Source organism: Ochotona princeps, chromosome Y (genome assembly GCF_030435755.1).
Source record: "Ochotona princeps isolate mOchPri1 chromosome Y, mOchPri1.hap1, whole genome shotgun sequence".
NCBI lineage: Eukaryota > Metazoa > Chordata > Mammalia > Lagomorpha > Ochotonidae > Ochotona > Ochotona princeps.
In genome coordinates, this window is record NC_080866.1 from 33,271,164 (window position 1) to 33,285,411 (window position 14,248).

Genomic DNA, 14,248 nt, shown 5'->3' on the forward strand with positions numbered 1-14,248 from the left:
TACTGAGTTATGAATTCTCAACTCTTAGCTCTTAGATCTGAGTTCGGAGTCTAAATTCTACAGTCTGTATTCTGATTTCAGAGTTGTGAATTCTGTGACCAGAATTCAGAGTGGTGATTTCTGAGTTCTGAGTACTGAGTACTGAATTTTGAGTTCTGAGTCCCGAATTCTGTGTTCCGGTTCTGAATTCGGACTCCTGAATTCTGAATTTTGAATTCTGAGATCTGTATCTCAGTTCTGATTTCTGAGTCGCCGATTCTGAGTTAGTATTGTGAGGAATTTATTCTGAGTTCTGACTTCAAAGTTCTCAAATGCGTTCTGAATTCTGAGTTCTGATTTCACAATTCTGAGTTACAGTTCTGATTTCTGCGTTTTGAGTTCTGAATTGTGTGTTCTGAATTCTGAGTGCTGAGAACTGAGTTCTTTGTTATGAGTCTTGAGTTCTGATGTCTGAGTTCTTTGTTCTGAATTCTAAGTTATGAAGTCCGTATTCTGAGTTCCAAATTCTCATTTCCCAGTTCTGATATTCGAGTTTGAATTCTGAGTTCAGAATTCGAAGGTGAGAATTCTGGTTTATGAATTCTGGGTTATGAATACTGAGTTGTGATTTCTGAGTTCTGAATTCCAAGTTCTGAGTCATCATTTCTGAATTCTGAGTTCTGAGTTATGAATTCTCAACTCTTAGTTCTGAGATCTGAGTTCGGAGTTGTAAACTGCAGCCTGTATTCTGAATTCAGAGTTGTGGATTCTGAGACCAGAATTTAAGAGTTGTGAGTTGTGAGTTCTGAATTCTGAGTACTGAATTTTGAGTTCTGAGTTCCGAATTCTGTGTTCTGGGTTCTGAATTTGGATTTCTGAATTCTGATTTGTGAATTTTGAGAACTGAGCCTCATTTATGAATTCCTAGTCACAAATTCTGTGTTGCGAATTGTGACTTCTGAGTTCTGAAATTTCAACTCTGACTTCTTTGTCTGAGTTAGGAGTCCGAATATCTGAGTGCTCTATTTTGAAGTCTAAATATCGAGTTCTGAGTTCTGAGTTTTGAGTTCTGAATTCTGAGTTCTGACTTGTGAGTCTTGTGTTCTGAGTTATGAAATTGAGTTCTGAAATTAGAGTTCTGAATTCAGGGTTGTAAACTCTGAGTTCTGGTTCCTGAGGTCTGCATTCTGAGTTCTGAGTGCTGAGTTCTCAATTGTGAGTTTGAGTTCTGCGTGCTGAATTCTGAATACTGATCACTGTATTGTGTGTTCTGATTTCTAAGTTGTCAATTCTGTGTGCTGAACTGCGAGATCTGAATACTGAGTTGTCATGCTGAGTTCTCAACTCTGAGTTCTGAATTCTGAGTTCTGAGTTCTGAGATATGAATCTAATTTCTGAATTCTGAGTTCTGAGTCCTGCGTTCTGAGGAATGAGTTCTCAATCCAAAGTGCTACACTCTGAGATCTGAATTTGAATTCCGAGTGGTTAGTTCTATTTTCTGAGTTTTGAATTCTGAGATTTGAGATTTTGTTGTGAATTACATTTTGTGAGTGCCGAGTTCTGAATTTTGAGGTCTGAATCTTGAGTACTGTATTCTGAGTTCTGAGTTCAAATTTTTCAATTGCGTTCAGAATTCTGAGTTACAAATTCTGAGTTCACAGTTTCTAGTTCTGACTACTGAGTTCTGAATTTTGTGTTCTGCGTTCTGCGTTCTGAGTTCTGATAACTGAGTTCTGAATTCTTCGCTGTGAAATCTGAGTTCTGAGTTCTCATTTCCCAGTTCTGAATACTGAGTTATGAATTCTCAACTCTTAGCTCTTAGATCTGAGTTCGGAGTCTAAATTCTACAGTCTGTATTCTGATTTCAGAGTTGTGAATTCTGTGACCAGAATTCAGAGTGGTGATTTCTGAGTTCTGAGTACTGAGTACTGAATTTTGAGTTCTGAGTCCCGAATTCTGTGTTCCGGTTCTGAATTCGGACTCCTGAATTCTGAATTTTGAATTCTGAGATCTGTATCTCAGTTCTGATTTCTGAGTCGCCGATTCTGAGTTAGTATTGTGAGGAATTTATTCTGAGTTCTGACTTCAAAGTTCTCAAATGCGTTCTGAATTCTGAGTTCTGATTTCACAATTCTGAGTTACAGTTCTGATTTCTGCGTTTTGAGTTCTGAATTGTGTGTTCTGAATTCTGAGTGCTGAGAACTGAGTTCTTTGTTATGAGTCTTGAGTTCTGATGTCTGAGTTCTTTGTTCTGAATTCTAAGTTATGAAGTCCGTATTCTGAGTTCCAAATTCTCATTTCCCAGTTCTGATATTCGAGTTTGAATTCTGAGTTCAGAATTCGAAGGTGAGAATTCTGGTTTATGAATTCTGGGTTATGAATACTGAGTTGTGATTTCTGAGTTCTGAATTCCAAGTTCTGAGTCATCATTTCTGAATTCTGAGTTCTGAGTTATGAATTCTCAACTCTTAGTTCTGAGATCTGAGTTCGGAGTTGTAAACTGCAGCCTGTATTCTGAATTCAGAGTTGTGGATTCTGAGACCAGAATTTAAGAGTTGTGAGTTGTGAGTTCTGAATTCTGAGTACTGAATTTTGAGTTCTGAGTTCCGAATTCTGTGTTCTGGGTTCTGAATTTGGATTTCTGAATTCTGATTTGTGAATTTTGAGAACTGAGCCTCATTTATGAATTCCTAGTCACAAATTCTGTGTTGCGAATTGTGACTTCTGAGTTCTGAAATTTCAACTCTGACTTCTTTGTCTGAGTTAGGAGTCCGAATATCTGAGTGCTCTATTTTGAAGTCTAAATATCGAGTTCTGAGTTCTGAGTTTTGAGTTCTGAATTCTGAGTTCTGACTTGTGAGTCTTGTGTTCTGAGTTATGAAATTGAGTTCTGAAATTAGAGTTCTGAATTCAGGGTTGTAAACTCTGAGTTCTGGTTCCTGAGGTCTGCATTCTGAGTTCTGAGTGCTGAGTTCTCAATTGTGAGTTTGAGTTCTGCGTGCTGAATTCTGAATACTGATCACTGTATTGTGTGTTCTGATTTCTAAGTTGTCAATTCTGTGTGCTGAACTGCGAGATCTGAATACTGAGTTGTCATGCTGAGTTCTCAACTCTGAGTTCTGAATTCTGAGTTCTGAGTTCTGAGATATGAATCTAATTTCTGAATTCTGAGTTCTGAGTCCTGCGTTCTGAGGAATGAGTTCTCAATCCAAAGTGCTACACTCTGAGATCTGAATTTGAATTCCGAGTGGTTAGTTCTATTTTCTGAGTTTTGAATTCTGAGATTTGAGATTTTGTTGTGAATTACATTTTGTGAGTGCCGAGTTCTGAATTTTGAGGTCTGAATCTTGAGTACTGTATTCTGAGTTCTGAGTTCAAATTTTTCAATTGCGTTCAGAATTCTGAGTTACAAATTCTGAGTTCACAGTTTCTAGTTCTGACTACTGAGTTCTGAATTTTGTGTTCTGCGTTCTGCGTTCTGAGTTCTGATAACTGAGTTCTGAATTCTTAGCTGTGAAATCTGAGTTCTGAGTTCTCATTTCCCAGTTCTGAATACTGAGTTATGAATTCTCAACTCTTAGCTCTTAGATCTGAGTTTGGAGTCTAAATTCTACAGTCTGTATTCTGATTTCAGAGTTGTGAATTCTGTGACCAGAATTCAGAGTGGTGATTTCTGAGTTCTGAGTACTGAGTACTGAATTTTGAGTTCTGAGTCCCGAATTCTGTGTTCCGGTTCTGAATTCGGACTTCTGAATTCTGAATTTTGAATTCTGAGATCTGTATCTCAGTTCTGATTTCTGAGTCGCTGATTCTGAGTTAGTATTGTGAGGAATTTATTCTGAGTTCTGACTTCAAAGTTCTCAAATGCGTTCTGAATTCTGAGTTGTGATTTCACAATTCTGAGTTACAGTTCTGATTCCTGCGTTTTGAGTTCTGAATTGTGTGTTCTGAATTCTGAGTGCTGAGAACTGAGTTCTTTGTTATGAGTCTTGAGTTCTGATGTCTGAGTTCTTTGTTCTGAATTCTAAGTTATGAAGTCCGTATTCTGAGTTCCAAATACTCATTTCCCAGTTCTGATATTCGAGTTTGAATTCTGAGTTCAGAATTCGAAGGTGAGAATTCTGGGTTATGAATTCTGGGTTCTGAATACTGAGTTGTGATTTCTGAGTTCTGAATTCCAAGTTCTGAGTCATCATTTCTGAATTCTGAGTTCTGAGTTATGAATTCTCAACTCTTAGTTCTGAGATCTGAGTTCGGAGTTGTAAACTGCAGCCTGTATTCTGAATTCAGAGTTGTGGATTCTGAGATCAGAATTCAGAGTTGTGAGTTGTGAGTTCTGAATTCTGAGTACTGAATTTTGAGTTCTGAGTTCCGAATTCTGTGTTCTGGGTTCTGAATTTGGATTTCTGAATTCTGATTTGTGAATTTTGAGAACTGAGCCTCATTTATGAATTCCTAGTCACAAATTCTGTGTTGCGAATTGTGACTTCTGAGTTCTGAAATTTCAACTCTGACTTCTTTGTCTGAGTTAGGAGTCCGAATATCTGAGTGCTCTATTTTGAAGTCTAAATATCGAGTTCTGAGTTCTGAGTTTTGAGTTCTGAATTCTGAGTTCTGACTTCTGAGTCTTGTGTTCTGAGTTATGAAATTGAGTTCTGAAATTAGAGTTCTGAATTCAGGGTTGTAAACTCTGAGTTCTGGTTCCTGAGGTCTGCATTCTGAGTTCTGAGTGCTGAGTTCTGAATTGTGAGTTTGAGTTCTGCGTGCTGAATTCTGAATACTGATCACTGTATTGTGTGTTCTGATTTCTAAGTTGTCAATTCTGTGTGCTGAACTGCGAGATCTGAATACTGAGTTGTCATGCTGAGTTCTCAACTCTGAGTTCTGAATTCTGAGTTCTGAGTTCTGAGATATGAATCTAATTTCTGAATTCTGAGTTCTGAGTCCTGCGTTCTGAGGAATGAGTTCTCAATCCAAAGTGCTACACTCTGAGATCTGAATTTGAATTCCGAGTGGTTAGTTCTATTTTCTGAGTTTTGAATTCTGAGATTTGAGATTTTGTTGTGAATTACATTTTGTGAGTGCCGAGTTCTGAATTTTGAGGTCTGAATCTTGAGTACTGTATTCTGAGTTCTGAGTTCAAATTTTTCAATTGCGTTCAGAATTCTGAGTTACAAATTCTGAGTTCACAGTTTCTAGTTCTGACTACTGAGTTCTGAATTTTGTGTTCTGCGTTCTGCGTTCTGAGTTCTGATAACTGAGTTCTGAATTCTTAGCTGTGAAATCTGAGTTCTGAGTTCTCATTTCCCAGTTCTGAATACTGAGTTATGAATTCTCAACTCTTAGCTCTTAGATCTGAGTTCGGAGTCTAAATTCTACAGTCTGTATTCTGATTTCAGAGTTTTGAATTCTGTGACCAGAATTCAGAGTGGTGATTTCTGAGTTCTGAGTACTGAGTACTGAATTTTGAGTTCTGAGTCCCGAATTCTGTGTTCCGGTTCTGAATTCGGACTTCTGAATTCTGAATTTTGAATTCTGAGATCTGTATCTCAGTTCTGATTTCTGAGTCGCCGATTCTGAGTTAGTATTGTGAGGAATTTATTCTGAGTTCTGACTTCAAAGTTCTCAATTGCGTTCTGAATTCTGAGTTCTGATTTCACAATTCTGAGTTACAGTTCTGATTTCTGCGTTTTGAGTTCTGAATTGTGTGTTCTGAATTCTGAGTGCTGAGAACTGAGTTCTTTGTTATGAGTCTTGAGTTCTGATGTCTGAGTTCTTTGTTCTGAATTCTAAGTTATGAAGTCCGTATTCTGAGTTCCAAGTACTCATTTCCCAGTTCTGATATTCGAGTTTGAATTCTGAGTTCAGAATTCGAAGGTGAGAATTCTGGGTTATGAATTCTGGGTTCTGAATACTGAGTTGTGATTTCTGAGTTCTGAATTCCAAGTTCTGAGTCATCATTTCTGAATTCTGAGTTCTGAGTTATGAATTCTCAACTCTTAGTTCTGAGATCTGAGTTCGGAGTTGTAAACTGCAGCCTGTATTCTGAATTCAGAGTTGTGGATTCTGAGATCAGAATTCAGAGTTGTGAGTTCTGAATTCTGAGTACTGAATTTTGAGTTCTGAGTTCCGAATTCTGTGTTCTGGGTTCTGAATTTGGATTTCTGAATTCTGATTTGTGAATTTTGAGAACTGAGCCTCATTTATGAATTCCTAGTCACAAATTCTGTGTTGCGAATTGTGACTTCTGAGTTCTGAAATTTCAACTCTGACTTCTTTGTCTGAGTTAGGAGTCCGAATATCTGAGTGCTCTATTTTGAAGTCTAAATATCGAGTTCTGAGTTCTGAGTTTTGAGTTCTGAATTCTGAGTTCTGACTTCTGAGTCTTGTGTTCTGAGTTATGAAATTGAGTTCTGAAATTAGAGTTCTGAATTCAGGGTTGTAAACTCTGAGTTCTGGTTCCTGAGGTCTGCATTCTGAGTTCTGAGTGCTGAGTTCTGAATTGTGAGCTTGAGTTCTGCGTGCTGAATTCTGAATACTGATCACTGTATTGTGTGTTCTGATTTCTAAGTTGTCAATTCTGTGTGCTGAACTGCGAGATCTGAATACTGAGTTGTCATGCTGAGTTCTCAACTCTGAGTTCTGAATTCTGAGTTCTGAGTTCTGAGATATGAATCTAATTTCTGAATTCTGAGTTCTGAGTCCTGCGTTCTGAGGAATGAGTTCTCAATCCAAAGTGCTACACTCTGAGATCTGAATTTGAATTCCGAGTGGTTAGTTCTATTTTCTGAGTTTTGAATTCTGAGATTTGAGATTTTGTTGTGAATTACATTTTGTGAGTGCCGAGTTCTGAATTTTGAGGTCTGAATCTTGAGTACTGTATTCTGAGTTCTGAGTTCAAATTTTTCAATTGCGTTCAGAATTCTGAGTTACAAATTCTGAGTTCACAGTTTCTAGTTCTGACTACTGAGTTCTGAATTTTGTGTTCTGCGTTCTGCGTTCTGAGTTCTGATAACTGAGTTCTGAATTCTTAGCTGTGAAATCTGAGTTCTGAGTTCTCATTTCCCAGTTCTGAATACTGAGTTATGAATTCTCAACTCTTAGCTCTTAGATCTGAGTTCGGAGTCTAAATTCTACAGTCTGTATTCTGATTTCAGAGTTGTGAATTCTGTGACCAGAATTCAGAGTGGTGATTTCTGAGTTCTGAGTACTGAGTACTGAATTTTGAGTTCTGAGTCCCGAATTCTGTGTTCCGGTTCTGAATTCGGACTTCTGAATTCTGAATTTTGAATTCTGAGATCTGTATCTCAGTTCTGATTTCTGAGTCGCCGATTCTGAGTTAGTATTGTGAGGAATTTATTCTGAGTTCTGACTTCAAAGTTCTCAAATGCGTTCTGAATTCTGAGTTGTGATTTCACAATTCTGAGTTACAGTTCTGATTCCTGCGTTTTGAGTTCTGAATTGTGTGTTCTGAATTCTGAGTGCTGAGAACTGAGTTCTTTGTTATGAGTCTTGAGTTCTGATGTCTGAGTTCTTTGTTCTGAATTCTAAGTTATGAAGTCCGTATTCTGAGTTCCAAATACTCATTTCCCAGTTCTGATATTCGAGTTTGAATTCTGAGTTCAGAATTCGAAGGTGAGAATTCTGGGTTATGAATTCTGGGTTCTGAATACTGAGTTGTGATTTCTGAGTTCTGAATTCCAAGTTCTGAGTCATCATTTCTGAATTCTGAGTTCTGAGTTATGAATTCTCAACTCTTAGTTCTGAGATCTGAGTTCGGAGTTGTAAACTGCAGCCTGTATTCTGAATTCAGAGTTGTGGATTCTGAGATCAGAATTCAGAGTTGTGAGTTGTGAGTTCTGAATTCTGAGTACTGAATTTTGAGTTCTGAGTTCCGAATTCTGTGTTCTGGGTTCTGAATTTGGATTTCTGAATTCTGATTTGTGAATTTTGAGAACTGAGCCTCATTTATGAATTCCTAGTCACAAATTCTGTGTTGCGAATTGTGACTTCTGAGTTCTGAAATTTCAACTCTGACTTCTTTGTCTGAGTTAGGAGTCCGAATATCTGAGTGCTCTATTTTGAAGTCTAAATATCGAGTTCTGAGTTCTGAGTTTTGAGTTCTGAATTCTGAGTTCTGACTTCTGAGTCTTGTGTTCTGAGTTATGAAATTGAGTTCTGAAATTAGAGTTCTGAATTCAGGGTTGTAAACTCTGAGTTCTGGTTCCTGAGGTCTGCATTCTGAGTTCTGAGTGCTGAGTTCTGAATTGTGAGTTTGAGTTCTGCGTGCTGAATTCTGAATACTGATCACTGTATTGTGTGTTCTGATTTCTAAGTTGTCAATTCTGTGTGCTGAACTGCGAGATCTGAATACTGAGTTGTCATGCTGAGTTCTCAACTCTGAGTTCTGAATTCTGAGTTCTGAGTTCTGAGATATGAATCTAATTTCTGAATTCTGAGTTCTGAGTCCTGCGTTCTGAGGAATGAGTTCTCAATCCAAAGTGCTACACTCTGAGATCTGAATTTGAATTCCGAGTGGTTAGTTCTATTTTCTGAGTTTTGAATTCTGAGATTTGAGATTTTGTTGTGAATTACATTTTGTGAGTGCCGAGTTCTGAATTTTGAGGTCTGAATCTTGAGTACTGTATTCTGAGTTCTGAGTTCAAATTTTTCAATTGCGTTCAGAATTCTGAGTTACAAATTCTGAGTTCACAGTTTCTAGTTCTGACTACTGAGTTCTGAATTTTGTGTTCTGCGTTCTGCGTTCTGAGTTCTGATAACTGAGTTCTGAATTCTTAGCTGTGAAATCTGAGTTCTGAGTTCTCATTTCCCAGTTCTGAATACTGAGTTATGAATTCTCAACTCTTAGCTCTTAGATCTGAGTTCGGAGTCTAAATTCTACAGTCTGTATTCTGATTTCAGAGTTGTGAATTCTGTGACCAGAATTCAGAGTGGTGATTTCTGAGTTCTGAGTACTGAGTACTGAATTTTGAGTTCTGAGTCCCGAATTCTGTGTTCCGGTTCTGAATTCGGACTTCTGAATTCTGAATTTTGAATTCTGAGATCTGTATCTCAGTTCTGATTTCTGAGTCACCGATTCTGAGTTAGTATTGTGAGGAATTTATTCTGAGTTCTGACTTCAAAGTTCTCAAATGCGTTCTGAATTCTGAGTTGTGATTTCACAATTCTGAGTTACAGTTCTGATTCCTGCGTTTTGAGTTCTGAATTGTGTGTTCTGAATTCTGAGTGCTGAGAACTGAGTTCTTTGTTATGAGTCTTGAGTTCTGATGTCTGAGTTCTTTGTTCTGAATTCTAAGTTATGAAGTCCGTATTCTGAGTTCCAAATACTCATTTCCCAGTTCTGATATTCGAGTTTGAATTCTGAGTTCAGAATTCGAAGGTGAGAATTCTGGGTTATGAATTCTGGGTTCTGAATACTGAGTTGTGATTTCTGAGTTCTGAATTCCAAGTTCTGAGTCATCATTTCTGAATTCTGAGTTCTGAGTTATGAGTTCTCAACTCTTAGTTCTGAGATCTGAGTTCGGAGTTGTAAACTGCAGCCTGTATTCTGAATTCAGAGTTGTGGATTCTGAGACCAGAATTTAAGAGTTGTGAGTTGTGAGTTCTGAATTCTGAGTACTGAATTTTGAGTTCTGAGTTCCGAATTCTGTGTTCTGGGTTCTGAATTTGGATTTCTGAATTCTGATTTGTGAATTTTGAGAACTGAGCCTCATTTATGAATTCCTAGTCACAAATTCTGTGTTGCGAATTGTGACTTCTGAGTTCTGAAATTTCAACTCTGACTTCTTTGTCTGAGTTAGGAGTCCGAATATCTGAGTGCTCTATTTTGAAGTCTAAATATCGAGTTCTGAGTTCTGAGTTTTGAGTTCTGAATTCTGAGTTCTGACTTCTGAGTCTTGTGTTCTGAGTTATGAAATTGAGTTCTGAAATTAGAGTTCTAAATTCAGGGTTGTAAACTCTGAGTTCTGGTTCCTGAGGTCTGCATTCTGAGTTCTGAGTGCTGAGTTCTCAATTGTGAGTTTGAGTTCTGCGTGCTGAATTCTGAATACTGATCACTGTATTGTGTGTTCTGATTTCTAAGTTGTCAATTCTGTGTGCTGAACTGCGAGATCTGAATACTGAGTTGTCATGCTGAGTTCTCAACTCTGAGTTCTGAATTCTGAGTTCTGAGTTCTGAGATATGAATCTAATTTCTGAATTCTGAGTTCTGAGTCCTGCGTTCTGAGGAATGAGTTCTCAATCCAAAGTGCTACACTCTGAGATCTGAATTTGAATTCCGAGTGGTTAGTTCTATTTTCTGAGTTTTGAATTCTGAGATTTGAGATTTTGTTGTGAATTACATTTTGTGAGTGCCGAGTTCTGAATTTTGAGGTCTGAATCTTGAGTACTGTATTCTGAGTTCTGAGTTCAAATTTTTCAATTGCGTTCAGAATTCTGAGTTACAAATTCTGAGTTCACAGTTTCTAGTTCTGACTACTGAGTTCTGAATTTTGTGTTCTGCGTTCTGCGTTCTGAGTTCTGATAACTGAGTTCTGAATTCTTAGCTGTGAAATCTGAGTTCTGAGTTCTCATTTCCCAGTTCTGAATACTGAGTTATGAATTCTCAACTCTTAGCTCTTAGATCTGAGTTCGGAGTCTAAATTCTACAGTCTGTATTCTGATTTCAGAGTTGTGAATTCTGTGACCAGAATTCAGAGTGGTGATTTCTGAGTTCTGAGTACTGAGTACTGAATTTTGAGTTCTGAGTCCCGAATTCTGTGTCCCGGTTCTGAATTCGGACTCCTGAATTCTGAATTTTGAATTCTGAGATCTGTATCTCAGTTCTGATTTCTGAGTCGCCGATTCTGAGCTAGTATTGTGAGGAATTTATTCTGAGTTCTGACTTCAAAGTTCTCAATTGCGTTCTGAATTCTGAGTTCTGATTTCACAATTCTGAGTTACAGTTCTGATTTCTGCGTTTTGAGTTCTGAATTGTGTGTTCTGAATTCTGAGTGCTGAGAACTGAGTTCTTTGTTATGAGTCTTGAGTTCTGATGTCTGAGTTCTTTGTTCTGAATTCTAAGTTATGAAGTCCGTATTCTGAGTTCCAAATTCTCATTTCCCAGTTCTGATATTCGAGTTTGAATTCTGAGTTCAGAATTCGAAGGTGAGAATTCTGGGTTATGAATTCTGGGTTCTGAATACTGAGTTGTGATTTCTGAGTTCTGAATTCCAAGTTCTGAGTCATCATTTCTGAATTCTGAGTTCTGAGTTATGAGTTCTCAACTCTTAGTTCTGAGATCTGAGTTCGGAGTTGTAAACTGCAACCTGTATTCTGAATTCAGAGTTGTGGATTCTGAGACCAGAATTTAAGAGTTGTGAGTTGTGAGTTCTGAATTCTGAGTACTGAATTTTGAGTTCTGAGTTCCGAATTCTGTGTTCTGGGTTCTGAATTTGGATTTCTGAATTCTGATTTGTGAATTTTGAGAACTGAGCCTCATTTATGAATTCCTAGTCACAAATTCTGTGTTGCGAATTGTGACTTCTGAGTTCTGAAATTTCAACTCTGACTTCTTTGTCTGAGTTAGGAGTCCGAATATCTGAGTGCTCTATTTTGAAGTCTAAATATCGAGTTCTGAGTTCTGAGTTTTGAGTTCTGAATTCTGAGTTCTGACTTCTGAGTCTTGTGTTCTGAGTTATGAAATTGAGTTCTGAAATTAGAGTTCTAAATTCAGGGTTGTAAACTCTGAGTTCTGGTTCCTGAGGTCTGCATTCTGAGTTCTGAGTGCTGAGTTCTGAATTGTGAGTTTGAGTTCTGCGTGCTGAATTCTGAATACTGATCACTGTATTGTGTGTTCTGATTTCTAAGTTGTCAATTCTGTGTGCTGAACTGCGAGATCTGAATACTGAGTTGTCATGCTGAGTTCTCAACTCTGAGTTCTGAATTCTGAGTTCTGAGTTCTGAGATATGAATCTAATTTCTGAATTCTGAGTTCTGAGTCCTGCGTTCTGAGGAATGAGTTCTCAATCCAAAGTGCTACACTCTGAGATCTGAATTTGAATTCCAAGTGGTTAGTTCTATTTTCTGAGTTTTGAATTCTGAGATTTGAGATTTTGTTGTGAATTACATTTTGTGAGTGCCGAGTTCTGAATTTTGAGGTCTGAATCTTGAGTACTGTATTCTGAGTTCTGAGTTCAAATTTTTCAATTGCGTTCAGAATTCTGAGTTACAAATTCTGAGTTCACAGTTTCTAGTTCTGACTACTGAGTTCTGAATTTTGTGTTCTGCGTTCTGCGTTCTGAGTTCTGATAACTGAGTTCTGAATTCTTCGCTGTGAAATCTGAGTTCTGAGTTCTCATTTCCCAGTTCTGAATACTGAGTTATGAATTCTCAACTCTTAGCTCTTAGATCTGAGTTCGGAGTCTAAATTCTACAGTCTGTATTCTGATTTCAGAGTTGTGAATTCTGTGACCAGAATTCAGAGTGGTGATTTCTGAGTTCTGAGTACTGAGTACTGAATTTTGAGTTCTGAGTCCCGAATTCTGTGTTCCGGTTCTGAATTCGGACTCCTGAATTCTGAATTTTGAATTCTGAGATCTGTATCTCAGTTCTGATTTCTGAGTCGCCGATTCTGAGCTAGTATTGTGAGGAATTTATTCTGAGTTCTGACTTCAAAGTTCTCAATTGCGTTCTGAATTCTGAGTTCTGATTTCACAATTCTGAGTTACAGTTCTGATTTCTGCGTTTTGAGTTCTGAATTGTGTGTTCTGAATTCTGAGTGCTGAGAACTGAGTTCTTTGTTATGAGTCTTGAGTTCTGATGTCTGAGTTCTTTGTTCTGAATTGTAAGTTATGAAGTCCGTATTCTGAGTTCCAAATTCTCATTTCCCAGTTCTGATATTCGAGTTTGAATTCTGAGTTCAGAATTCGAAGGTGAGAATTTTGGGTTATGAATTCTGGGTTCTGAATACTGAGTTGTGATTTCTGAGTTCTGAATTCCAAGTTCTGAGTCATCATTTCTGAATTCTGAGTTCTGAGTTATGAATTCTCAACTCTTAGTTCTGAGATCTGAGTTCGGAGTTGTAAACTGCAGCCTGTATTCTGAATTCAGAGTTGTGGATTCTGAGATCAGAATTCAGAGTTGTGAGTTCTGAATTCTGAGTACTGAATTTTGAGTTCTGAGTTCCGAATTCTGTGTTCTGGGTTCTGAATTTGGATTTCTGAATTCTGATTTGTGAATTTTGAGAACTGAGCCTCATTTATGAATTCCTAGTCACAAATTCTGTGTTGCGAATTGTGACTTCTGAGTTCTGAAATTTCAACTCTGACTTCTTTGTCTGAGTTAGGAGTCCGAATATCTGAGTGCTCTATTTTGAAGTCTAAATATCGAGTTCTGAGTTCTGAGTTTTGAGTTCTGAATTCTGAGTTCTGACTTCTGAGTCTTGTGTTCTGAGTTATGAAATTGAGTTCTGAAATTAGAGTTCTAAATTCAGGGTTGTAAACTCTGAGTTCTGGTTCCTGAGGTCTGCATTCTGAGTTCTGAGTGCTGAGTTCTGAATTGTGAGTTTGAGTTCTGCGTGCTGAATTCTGAATACTGATCACTGTATTGTGTGTTCTGATTTCTAAGTTGTCAATTCTGTGTGCTGAACTGCGAGATCTGAATACTGAGTTGTCATGCTGAGTTCTCAACTCTGAGTTCTGAATTCTGAGTTCGGAGTTCTGAGATATGAATCTAATTTCTGAATTCTGAGTTCTGAGTCCTGCGTTCTGAGGAATGAGTTCTCAATCCAAAGTGCTACACTCTGAGATCTGAATTTGAATTCCGAGTGGTTAGTTCTATTTTCTGAGTTTTGAATTCTGAGATTTGAGATTTTGTTGTGAATTACATTTTGTGAGTGCCGAGTTCTGAATTTTGAGGTCTGAATCTTGAGTACTGTATTCTGAGTTCTGAGTTCAAATTTTTCAATTGCGTTCAGAATTCTGAGTTACAAATTCTGAGTTCACAGTTTCTAGTTCTGACTACTGAGTTCTGAATTTTGTGTTCTGCGTTCTGCGTTCTGAGTTCTGATAACTGAGTTCTGAATTCTTAGCTGTGAAATCTGAGTTCTGAGTTCTCATTTCCCAGTTCTGAATACTGAGTTATGAATTCTCAACTCTTAGCTCTTAGATCTGAGTTCGGAGTCTAAATTCTACAGTCTGTATTCTGATTTCAGAGTTGTGAATTCTGTGACCAGAATTCAGAGTGGTGATTTCTGAGTTCTGAGTACTGA